Here is an 11,450-nt window from a genome sequence, read left to right as displayed (position 1 = left end):
AATGCATGCCAGTAAGTTCGACTCGACTGGCGATTCTCTGCCTGTCACATTCCCTTCGCTCAGGGTTGGTGAGGGGCTGGGACTATGTTACCCTGAGGTTTTGAGCTGGGGGTGAAGAGAGCCATTTCTGCGAGAAAATACTAGATTCATTCTGTAGAAATTTCATGGTATCGTCATTGTCCAAAGCACATGCTTTTGAATAAACAAAGCTTTCAATGTCCCCCCCCCTCCAGCCCCACACACCGAAAATTGATCCTTGTACCTATTTCATGGCCACTGTTTTCTTCCCCCTCCCCCGCCTTCCCCTCCCTCCAGCTTGAAAGCACACTGTAGGAGTGAGAGTTGAGTCGCTAACGCTGCCTGTCTGGCCAATGTCCTCTACCTAAGGACAAGTAGGTAAAACCTTCCAAAAGCCCCCTCTTCCGGCTTCTCAAGTTCACTGTTGTTACCCCTGCGTCTCATCCCTCCGGATTCGACCATTCTCAGCCCCAACGCAGAAGCGTTTGTTTCCCTGGCAGGAGCGCCTTGGAGATGCCCCGAATTCCCCGTGTGCGGGAGGCCTGAGGTTTGGGTACCGCGCACGTCGCGCCTCCCTGTGCCCCTACACTAGGGCAGCAAAGGAAGGCAGCCTCGCTGCTCTTAACTCCCCATCCTTCACACTCCTGCACCCGAGTCGGGTTAATTGTCTTCAGGTGTTTCGGGTTCAGGTGAGGCGCCCTTTCCCACTTTTGCGTGCAAGAGCTGGGTGGGGGGTGGGAGGGTCCTCTCTGCCGGCCAGGGCCGGGCAGGTGCTGCACCCGGGCGCGCGCCTCCTCCGGCCGCGCACTGAGCATGCGCAGCCCGGCGGCGCGCCGGCTCCCTGCCTCCGCGTGTCTCTCCTCTCCACGCGTCTCCACCTCCTCCAGGCTGAGGAGCCGGCTGCCTGAACTCCGCCGCGCCGGGTTTTTGGAGCCGCCGCGAGCGCTGGGAGGGAGGGGAGCGCGGCACCAGACGGAGCACCGGGTTCAAAACCAGGATTGGTCGCAAGTAGGAAGCTTTCGCCACTCCAGCGGGACCCTGGGGCCGTGCCCGCGTCGCACCGGAGGCTGGAGCGGGCGCCGCGCTCAGGTGCTGAGGTAAGTGAGGCGCGAGCAGGCAGGGTCCGCTTCAGCCTGGGCGAGTGCTGACCCGGGGCTTCCCCGCTCTCGGATTTTGAGGAAAGGGCATGGTCCTCGGAGGCTGCCGAGCGGAGAGGGGCTGCCTGGGGCTCCCACTCCTGCAGGGCTGGAAGGGCTGAGGGCCGTACTGCCCCGCGCCTGGCAGCCCTGCGCGCTAGGCGCAGCCGGAACGGAGCGCCCGGAGCCCGGGAGGAGGCAGGGCACCGGCGACGCCACCTTCACCCCACGGCGACGCTTTTTAGAAAATAAGTTTGTTGCGCTGCGAGGCAGCCACGGAACAAGTAGCCTTGGGCGCGTAATGCTTTCGGGCATCGTTAGAATCCGCTCCTCCGTCTGGTTCAGGCTGTTGCCCCCTCTCCGTGCGCCCTTGCTTCTGGCGCTCGGTTCTTGGCGAGAGTTTCCTTCCGATGTTGACACCCCAGGCTCCGATTGCCCAGCTCTGCAGCCCACGGTAGAGAAAGGCGAACTTGGGTTGGTGTTGGGCAGGAGCCGGTAGTCGTGGTGGAAGGAGCCCTGTTGGAACAGACACTGACTTTGGCGGCGCCCGCTGTGTGCCGGGCTCCGTGCTGAGAGCGGGGGGTGTAGCGGCCAATCACGCTGTCCGGGTCCCCGCTCTTGGGACACGTACCTGGTATATCCAGGCTCTGCCCAGGCAACATCTGGGGGTGGCGTAAAAATTTCCACCAACTTCAGGGGGATTTGCAGTTTCTTTCCAAAGGCAAAGACAACCGCCTCGTCTCCTCCTTCGACCCAGAAGTCCACGAGATGTGCGCTAGGCACCCTGCGGACACCAACCCTCACTCTCCTGGGAAGGAGGGCTCCAAACCTGCGTGCATTTTCGCTCTTTGTGCTTCGTATCTTCTATTATTTATGAAAGGTGTGGAGGCGAGGGTAAGAGGAAGCGGGCTCCTGAATCTTTCCGAACCAGTCAGGGAGTCTGATGCATGAGAACATTTTTGCAGCACAGCGGATCCCCAGCCAAGGAGGCAGCTTCGCGCAACGCGCAGCTAAGGAGGTTGGTTGCTGGCAGGGGTCTCCAGATTTGAAGGGAAAAGGCTTGCGGAGGTAGTGTAGGGCGAATCAGTGTGACTGATCACTTTGGGTGGGTGGGCTGCGTGGAGGTGGGGTGGTGGGTCTTGGGGTGTGCTGGAGGTCTCTTTGCAAGAAGGAGCTCCTGGGAGCAGAGCTCCTGGAACTTTTTCTAGTTTTCCTGCTGAAATCAACGTAGGGGCGGGGACATGTTTGTCAGAATAACTGTCTTTTAATTGCATGGGAAGAGTCTGCAGTTTATTGTGATGGGAGCTTGATATTTTAAGGAATAATTCCATATAATTGATTTATTTAGACACAGTAATAATTTGGAATGTGCTTTTATTTTTGTATTCTGAGATTTACTGTTCATGTCCTTTAAGGAGTGGAGTAGATTTATTTACAGCAGACAGGTCCACGCAGAAGCATTTACATTTGGCCTGATGAGCAAGTTTGTTCTGTCTCTGCCCAAGTGGATGAAAAGGAAAGTGTCATAGAGACAGACACCTCGAGGTGATTTTTGTGGCATTCATGAGAAAGGTCACATTTCACCCATAACTTTATTTTTGCTGTTTTAGCCCTGATTTTATTCAAGACTTGGGTGAATCTCCACAATGTAGGTTGGGAGTGTTGGGATGCTAGGGCTCAAAAACAAATTCCATGGAAATACTGCTTTTGCTGCCTTATAAAATGCTGCTGATTTTTTTGTTTGTTTGTTTAAACCACATTCACCTGCTCTGGATTGATATGAAGGGATTGTGATGATAAACCTCATTATTTTTCAGTGTGGACTCTGCCAGGTTGGAGGTGAGCATGGAAAAACTCCCTTTTTAAATTAGGGTCTAAGGCTAATAAGGGGAAAGACCTGTTGTTTAAGGATGCAGGTCAGAGCCATGTGAAAATTTCAGCAGAGACAGATTTTTTATTTTGCAGTCTTTATGTTTAACTGACTGAGCCACCCAGGTGCCCCTATTTTTCAGTCTTTATGAAAACAGTTTTTAGTTCCTTTAACTTGAGGGACTTCGTCTCCTTGAGTTAGCTCAGCACCTCTTTTGATAGTCATTTCATATCAGTGGGACATTAAGAGTCAATAGAGAGCAACCCTTTCTAATAATGTTGGCTTTTTTATCATCCACTGATTTTACCTAGTTCACTTTCTTTTTTTATTCAGAAGTAGGTTTTCTAATTATTTTTCCTCTAAGCACTAAATCTTTTTGTTGGATGTTTTCTTCTGAAAGGTACACAGGACATCTGTTACTTCAATTTATTTCTTAAAAATAAAGGTAACCTGAATAATTATACTTTTCAGCAGAAAACTCCTTTATCGTTCCAAAATCTGCCAACTTTGATAATGGTTTTAACTCGTTGGATTCTTCTTTATTATATTCAAAGACCTTGACATAATGTACATCAGTTTTAATCTTGCTTTTTATTTAAAAAATTTAATCTTGTGTGAAAACATGGTTTTATATGATTTTAATTTAATTAGTTTATTTCATTTGGTAATCAGGGAGATGTCTGTATGCACAGATGTGGAAAGTTTTGTTTTCATTTTCTACAACACAGTATCTTAAGTATGAGGAGGGAGACCAGATTTATTACCTAGGCTTACTGGTCTTTATTTTTTATTATATACTATCAGAAGAAGATTTGACCATAGTCACTAAAATTTATTTATAAGTTATACACGTATTCTGTTATGTTGATATAATATTTATGTTATAAAATATGTACATAAAAAAGCTAAATGATAAGTAAGGCAAAAATTATGAGGCTGAAGTTTTAATATTTTTATGTATCCAGTGAAGTGCTTTGCAGATCCCACTTTGGAAATCACTGATGGTTTGGGAGTTTTTACCTTTCTTTTCTTCTCTCTGGCTTTGCCATTCACCATCTCTGCTACAGTATCCAGTTGGAAAACTGCTAGAAATCCCTGTCTCCTGTAACAGATGAGTTAAGAGCATTGTTTCCTGGTCACGAACACATATGTGGATGGAATGGGGCCGAAGAGATGAATGTGATAGAGGAGTCATCCTGGATCTTCCAAACTGGAAATACAGATGGAAAAATAAGGAAGTTTAAATTTAATGACTAAAGTTTCAGTGGTTAAAAAGTCAGGAAATCAAGAAGTAGAGTGAGGAAAAGAAAGACATTTTCCATGTTGCAGTATTGTGTGGAGGGTGGAAGGATCAAAAAAACCTTGGAGCAGATTAACCTGGATGTGGCCCTACCACTTAATACATTCATGATACTGGACAAGATAGTTCCATAACTTAATTGAGTCTTAGTTTCCTTAGCTATAAAATTGGATAACATTTATTTTAAGGCTTCATGGTAGGAATTAAACATGAGAGTGTAGGTATGGAGCTTAGCTGTATTAGGTTGGGTTAATAGCTATAACAAATGAATCTGAAAAGTATATTTCCTCAAATATGACATGTTGTCAGTCATGGTAAGTCCCCAAATGGATGATCCTGGCTGCATTCCTCCAAGACTTCTGTCATCTTCAGCAGGGTCACCATGCCTCTCTGCATGTATCAAGGCATTGGAAGGAGAAAGACTTGGAGAATGTTAATTCCTCAAACGTGCAAATCTCCATATAACTTTTGCTTATCTATAACGGAATGAATTCCGTTCGGCAGAACTCAGTTGTGTGTGGGTGGATCTTTCTATAAGGGAGGCTGGGGAATGTAGTACAATTGTGTTTCCAGGAGGGAGAAGACCTTGTTGGGGGAACAGCCAGCACTTCTGACTCTCTATTACTATATGTGACATTCCCTCCATGTTCAGTAAATGTTACTTCCCTTTCCTTCTTCCAACCCTGGTTTTCATGGCAGAAAAACCAAGACAGTTATAAGGAGAAAGATAATAGAAGCAGTTGGAACGTGTGTAGTACTTACAGTTTTTGAGATATTTTTCTAAGCACTTTGCCCTGCTAGATAGGTATCATTATTGTTTCTGTCATATAAATAAAACTTGGTTTGGAGAAATTAAGTCATTTGCTTGACATAGCCAGTAAGTGGCAGAGCTGGGATTGAACCAGCCCTTTGGCTCTAGAGTTGATTTTCTAAACAGCTTTATTATACTACTTTTTTATTCTTGCCTTAATACTTTTCTTATTGTAGCCATTGGACTACTGTTTCTATTTGTTTACATAAAAAAGCTGTAGGGGAATTAAAAAATCCTAAAGAAGAAAAAAAGATGATCTCTAAAATATAATGAAGTGTAATTAGATACAATATAGGTTTATCTTGAATACCTACTGGGATCACGTGTTTAAAATAAAACTCTCTATGACAGTGCTTTTTCATTTATGATAAATTTTCAGAGTCTATGCCATGAATTATAACCGTTTTCTTTAACTTTCATTGTGGGGATCCTTGGCTACCATTTTTATGCTGCAGAATGTAAAGATAAATTTCTCTTAACATCTTAGCTTAAGCAAATACTCTTTCAGGCAAATTCACAGGTAAAATATTCTCCCCTCATCTTCCTTTTGATCAAAAGCATTGTTCCTCATCAACATCCCTAGCTCCCAAGAAAGAAATTCTTCCTTTGTTTTCTCAGCTTTGCAAAACTTATTGAGTATTTACAGAATGACTAAAGGGACCTCTACCTGTAATCCTAGCATCCTGTAAAAGGAAATGATCCCTCTTGTTCTCATCCTGTTATCTTGTCTCAATTATATTAGAGACTCTGCCTCTTCTCACCTTTCCTGTGTATTTGTCCTTTGCAAAAATACCTCTTACAGTTTTGTGTCCAAGTAGCTGCAATAGAAATGTGAGGTGATTGATACTGAGAGGTACTTTTTGCCAAGATAATTCACTTTCCTATTATAAAGTCATTTTCCCCTTCTTGTTCAGTACATATTTGTGGAATCTTCCCAATGAATTAATGACACTTAATGACATGTGTTCTCATCATGTAGGTGAGCAGATAAACTTGGATGCTTCTAAGTCACTTCTTTCTCAAAAGAACCTGTTCATTTCCTCCTCATTTTCCCTGAACCTTTTGTTCTAAGTAATATGCTTTATTCTTTTTCTTTTTTTTTTTTTTTAATTTTTAATGTTTTATTTCTAGGTGTGACAGAGGGAGAGAGAGCGTGAGTAGNTCCTCATTTTCCCTGAACCTTTTGTTCTAAGTAATATGCTTTATTCTTTTTCTTTTTTTTTTTTTTTTAATTTTTAATGTTTTATTTCTAGGAGAGAGAGAGAGAGAGACAGCGTGAGCAGGGGAGGGTCAGAGAGAGAGGGAGTCACAGACTCTGAAACAGGCTCCAGGCTCCAAGCTGGCAGTCAGCACAGAGCCCAATGCGGGGCTCGAACCCACGAACCACGAGATCATGACCTAAGCAAAAGTCGGACGCTTAACCGACTAAGCCACCCAGGCGCCCCTGCTTTATTCTTTTTCTAAGTTTACCTTGCATCCAAACTTCTTCACACCCATGCTATATATCTATATCTGCATATATCTCTATCTATCTATCTTATCCATCTATCTATTTATCTATATATATGTCTGTGTGTGTTAAGTTCCTTTTTATGATTTAATGGAGTAGAAGGACAGAGAGGTTTAAACTTGCTTAATCTTTTCAGCCTCCCAAGGAGTGAAGTCCCACAGGGCCTAGTGAAAAGCTAGCTCTAGCTGCTCTAACAGGTAAACCATAAATTTTCAGTGACTTAAAATACTTTCTACTTCTTGCTCATGTGGTGTAGTTCAGTACTCCCACCAAGTTCCCAATAGAATGGCTTTCCATGGGATCATTCAGGGAATCAAGTTTCTTTTCTTCTCCTGTATTTGTCCTCCTAAGTCCCCTGAGGTTCTCCTTGTTCAGGGAAGGAGTGAGGAGAGAAATGTCCTGACAAGTTCCACAGGATGTTTTTATACGCCGATACTGAGAATGGTTATCATGGCTTTTGCCTACACTTCATTGAGCAGAACTTTTTTACTCAACCATTCCTTTCTGTAAGGGAAGCTAAGAAATGGAGTCACACTGAATTCCCAGAAAGAGATATGGTGAATAACTAGCAGATTTTCAATAAATGGTAAGTAACACATTTATAATAAATAAATGTGAGATTACTGGCCAATTCTTTATTTCTCTCTCTCTAGGTATGGAGAAAGGAGTGTGTGTGTGTGTGTGTGCGCGCGCGCAAGTGTTATTTGCCTGATAAGTATCTTTTCCTTTTCTTCATTTTTTAAAAAGTTTATTTGTTTTGAGAGAGAGAGGCAGAGAGGGGTGGAGAGATAGAATCTGACAGTTCAGAGTCCAACGCAGGGTTTGATCTCATGAACCATGAGATCATGAGCTGAGCCAAGGTTGGATGCTTAACTGACTGAGCCATCCTACTTAAGGATTGAAACATGCCCTTCCACTTAAGAGCATTAGTTCTCCCCATCCACAGTAATTGTTGCCAGAGAGGGCATGGAGCACAGTGAGAATGACCATAAAAAAGTGAGATCTTTTGCTGCTTGTAATAAGTCACTTGGCATCCCCCTACCAAGGCACATGTATTCATTGCTAAATCATAAAGTGAAAGCTCTCATTTCTTTAAAGTCTATCTCTGTAGAGCTGTGAAGGGAAGTGGAAGTTAAAACCACATCCTTATGCTTAATTTCCTTTTATAAGATTTACTCTGTTCCCTCCTAGATGATGTTTTCCTTTCCATTTGCACTTCCCTGTTTCCCTTTTTCAGGTCTGCAGTCTAGGTGCTTGCCCTACAGCCTGCCAAGTGACTTTTTTTTACATGCTTTTGTTTACAGTGCCTTTGTCTAGTCTACTCTTGCCATCTTTCTCCACAGATTTTATTACAGTTTGCAAAATGATCAACTCAATTGTCATTCTGTTTAGCCTCTTTCAATACTATTAAGGCACAAAAAATGATTCCCTTTTCTCTACAGAGACCTATTGTATCTTTTTTTTCTGTGCCATTGATAAGACACCTAACATGGAAGTAAGCACTCCTCCTGGTTTTCCCAAGACTGAAGGGTCCTAGGATGATGAAAATTCAGTGTTAAAACCAGTCAAGTTCCAGGGAAATTGGTACAAATTCATTGTCCTACCTATTACATTGTAATGTTATTTTCCATGTCACTCAGTACCATGAGAGTTCCTTGAGACATTGAATAAGGGCTAGAACTTTGGAGTCATATTTCTTACCAGAGCTAAATCCATTTTGTGAAAAATGTTTATTTATTTTAGAGAGAGATAGCAGGAGAGAGAAAGAGAGAGTGAGAGTGAGCGAGCAGGGGATAGGCAGAAAGACAGGGAGAAAGAGAAGCCCAAGCAGTCTCCTTAGCTGGCAGTGCAAGAGCCCGAGGTGGGGCTCAAACTCAGAACTGTTAGGTCAGGACCTGAGCTGAAATCAAGGGTCAGATGCCTGACTCACTGAGCCACCCAGGAGCCCCAGTCCTAAATCCATTTTGTACTGTTTGTGTAATTGTGTGTCATAGCAAGTTATCTACCTTTTCTAGGTTTCAGTTTCATCAGCTGTGTAATGGGATGATATGCATTTTGTAATGTTCAGATAAAGGACATAATAAGTTAAAATCAGTTTATTGATGGACACATCTTAAAAATTGGATAGTACCTTAAGGCACAGGAGTTTTATGAAGATTATGTGGAATACTACTTGCAAAGTACTTTTAGCTCAGTGCCTAAATCCTAGTAAGCTTCCAATAAACAGATTTTAATTGATTCATATTTTGATATCTCATGCCTAAAATATGTTAGACACCGAAAATAAAATTAGGCTCAGAAAATACATGTTCATGGAGCATTAATGATATTACCAGGAGTTTATGATAACTAAAGCAAACAAGTCCATGAAAATAATTAGGAAATATTGAGAAAGCAAGAATTGTCTGTGAGTTTATTTCTTTTTTAGACAAGGTTTTGCTTTTTCTAGCTTATTTAAAGCCAGAGTCAGCAGTTTTCATGGTTTGGAAAGAGAAAATATTTTCCATATTTGGACAGGGTCAATTTCAGCTCATAGCACTTAAAATATGTATTTATCACTATTAACTAAATAAATGTGGTGTATTTCTGGGAAGGGAGTTTGGTTCATGAGAAAATGAGGGTTAGGACAGCAGAAACCATGCTGATTCCATAATGATCTTGAGGTTTTAAAAAAATGCATATAGAAGTCTCATTTATTGATACCGTAGTAAAATATCCTCTTCACCTTTGAGTGGAAGTTTTGTGTGTCAAAATTTGTACCTTGCACAATTGTCCTAATAGAAACCTTGATAATTCATATTGCCTATGCCTTTTAGACTTGTCATGGAAATTTCCATTGAGGACAGGTGTTAGAATTGTGCTTATGCTGAGATAGGTCCAGTTTGGAGAGAAAAAGTAAACAAAAAATGACATGACTCAAATCCCCAAATATGTATTATGAGGCATGATTCTAGGCACATTGCCATCATTTTGAGTTGTACAAATTTGTATTATCATCCATATTATGATCTTCAATTATCAAATATAAATATGAATCTTTTTTGCCTTCACTGACTCATTTGATTAACTGTTAGCTAGCTATTGATTCTAGGCTTTGCACAGATTAGCAAATTAATTACAAGTCCAAAGACTGTTTTTACTGTATTTAATTAGGTGAATGACATTCTTAAAAAGAAAATGTTTACTCACGTCACATTTCTAATTCCTAGTAAAAATTGTAATACAAAGATGGTTATCTATGATTTTTAGGACTAACTAATTATAAATAGAAGCTTGTCTTTAACAATAGATTTTTTAGTGGGAATCTATGTAAAAATATTACTTTACCCTTTAAACAGGTGGCTAAAGATGATTTACTTTTTGATGACAGAGGATCACCACAATGAACATAGGATGGTAGTTTATACTAGAGTATGGATCTTTGATTCAGACAGACCTGGATTTGTTCTGCCACTTGGTAGCTATGTGATCTTGAACATGTTCTTAACCCTTCCCAAGGCAGTTTTTGAAATCTATGAGGTTGAATGTGCCTACCTTATAGAGATTCTGTGAACTTTAAATAATTAAAGACTAGTACAATGTTCATGGCATGTTCTGAGTACTAAGTGAATTAGCCTTATACTATAATCTTTGCAATTTAGACAGAACACAGTATACATAGATGCTTTATTTTTTGGTGAAATAAATGTTATATTGGAGTGTGTCAACAGGATCCCATCAAATGCAGCAGCTATATGGGTACCTACCCTGAGTGAACTCTGCTTTCTGATGCCTTTCAGAGGGTCATATTTAATTCCTTGCTTTGGTGAACTAGCCATTTGTTTGCTGTTTCTTAGTGTTTGTGAACTAGAAAGGTGAGATATACAAGCCATTCAAGCTATATGTAATAATTTGAATAGATTCTGAATGAGATTCTCAAGGACCTTTTCTTTTTTTCTCCTCACTGCCCACTTTCCCTTCCCACATCCATTGAACAGACCATTTCTTTTCTTTCTTTCTTTTTTTTTTTTTTTGAGTGAGAGAATGATATGGATGTTTTACATTTTCTCCATCCTTGGTTTCACCTTTTCCTAGGTCCTGACTGAGAAACTGAGAGGTAAAGTGTGAATACAGTATAGTAGAAATAGAAAATTACCTGCTTTGATAATATTGTCACATGTGTTGGTGATATGCTTTGCACCAGAATCACATTTGTGAAGATTCCTGTGTTACAGGCGTGGAATGCTGACTGTCTTACCTGCAGTACAATAAACTTTGTTCAACAGTCTGTACTCATTGTGTTTACTATGCAAAGACATTGCCTTTTATTTTCTTTAGCACTTTTCCAGGTTTCATTCACCATTTAGTAGATTCTTACTTAAAATTACTAGTATTTCCCCTCCATTATTTTTGAACCAAACAGTCAGAATTCGAGACACTGCAACAATTCTAGATATGATTAAGATGGTGGTAATGTCTGTATATGGAGAATATACCATAGATTATCATGAATTCATAGTTCCAATAATTCTGCTCATTTCTTTTATTAATAGCAGTTTGCCAGCATATTGTCATTTGTATTCTGTCCTATAATTGAAATAAACACTGTTTTTTAAATGTTACTGTTACTCAGAGCACCAGTCTTCTGTTCTTCTGAATTAATAAGCTTTTATAAGGTTTAGTAGTTTTCTTTTTTTAAGATTTTTTTCTTAATGCTTATTTATTTTAGAGACAGAGACAGAGCATAAGCTGCGGAAGGGCAAAGAGAGACAGAGACAGAATCTGAAGTAGGCCCCAGGCTCTGAGCTGTCAGCACAGAGCCTGAT

At 41.2% G+C, this 11,450-nt stretch overlaps 1 protein-coding gene across 5 annotated transcripts in view; it reads left to right on the top strand.

Annotated features, from left to right (window-relative positions):
* The first annotated feature begins 660 nt into the window (after positions 1–660).
* CNTN4 (contactin 4) overlaps positions 661–11,450 on the top strand; it is a 902,287-nt gene continuing 891,497 nt past the window's right edge. For 4 of the 5 annotated variants that reach the window (XM_077772904.1, XM_077772907.1, XM_077772906.1 and 1 more), the window contains exons 1-2: positions 662–707; positions 906–1,115. The gene's annotated coding sequence lies outside the window, so the exon portion shown is untranslated. Of the gene's footprint in view, positions 708–905; positions 1,116–11,450 lie in introns of all 5 variants that reach the window. The other variant, XM_077772911.1, reaches the window with a different exon arrangement.

Source organism: Crocuta crocuta, unplaced genomic scaffold (genome assembly GCF_008692635.1).
Source record: "Crocuta crocuta isolate KB4526 unplaced genomic scaffold, BGI_CrCroc_1.0 scaffold489, whole genome shotgun sequence".
In the NCBI taxonomy this organism is placed as follows: Eukaryota; Metazoa; Chordata; class Mammalia; order Carnivora; family Hyaenidae; genus Crocuta; species Crocuta crocuta.
This window is presented reverse-complemented; position numbering and strand designations above follow the sequence as displayed.